The sequence below is a fragment of the Palaemon carinicauda genome, chromosome 15, assembly GCF_036898095.1.
Source record: "Palaemon carinicauda isolate YSFRI2023 chromosome 15, ASM3689809v2, whole genome shotgun sequence".
NCBI lineage: Eukaryota > Metazoa > Arthropoda > Malacostraca > Decapoda > Palaemonidae > Palaemon > Palaemon carinicauda.
This window is the reverse complement of record NC_090739.1, coordinates 11,509,107-11,509,431: the sequence shown is the minus strand read 5'-3', so window position 1 is coordinate 11,509,431 and position 325 is coordinate 11,509,107.

Here is a 325-nt window from a genome sequence, read left to right as displayed (position 1 = left end):
TCCATTTACCTAATAATTTTTTTTTCCTATCCTTTTTCCTACTTAACAATTCTGAAAAATGTTTTCATTAGCCTATTGTCATCCATTTTTTCCACGAACCACCTCAAAATGCTCTGGTATATCCTTCCATATGCTAAACTTTTTACTACTTGCATTTCTCACCTTATACAGTCTTCTTGCACATCATAATTACTCAAATATGTTAGCATTTCTCACCTTATACAGTCTTCTTGCACAACATAATTACTCAAACATGTTATCTCAATATTTTAACCGTTTTCTTTCTCTTGCATTCTGCCTCCATACTTCCCATACATAAATGTGA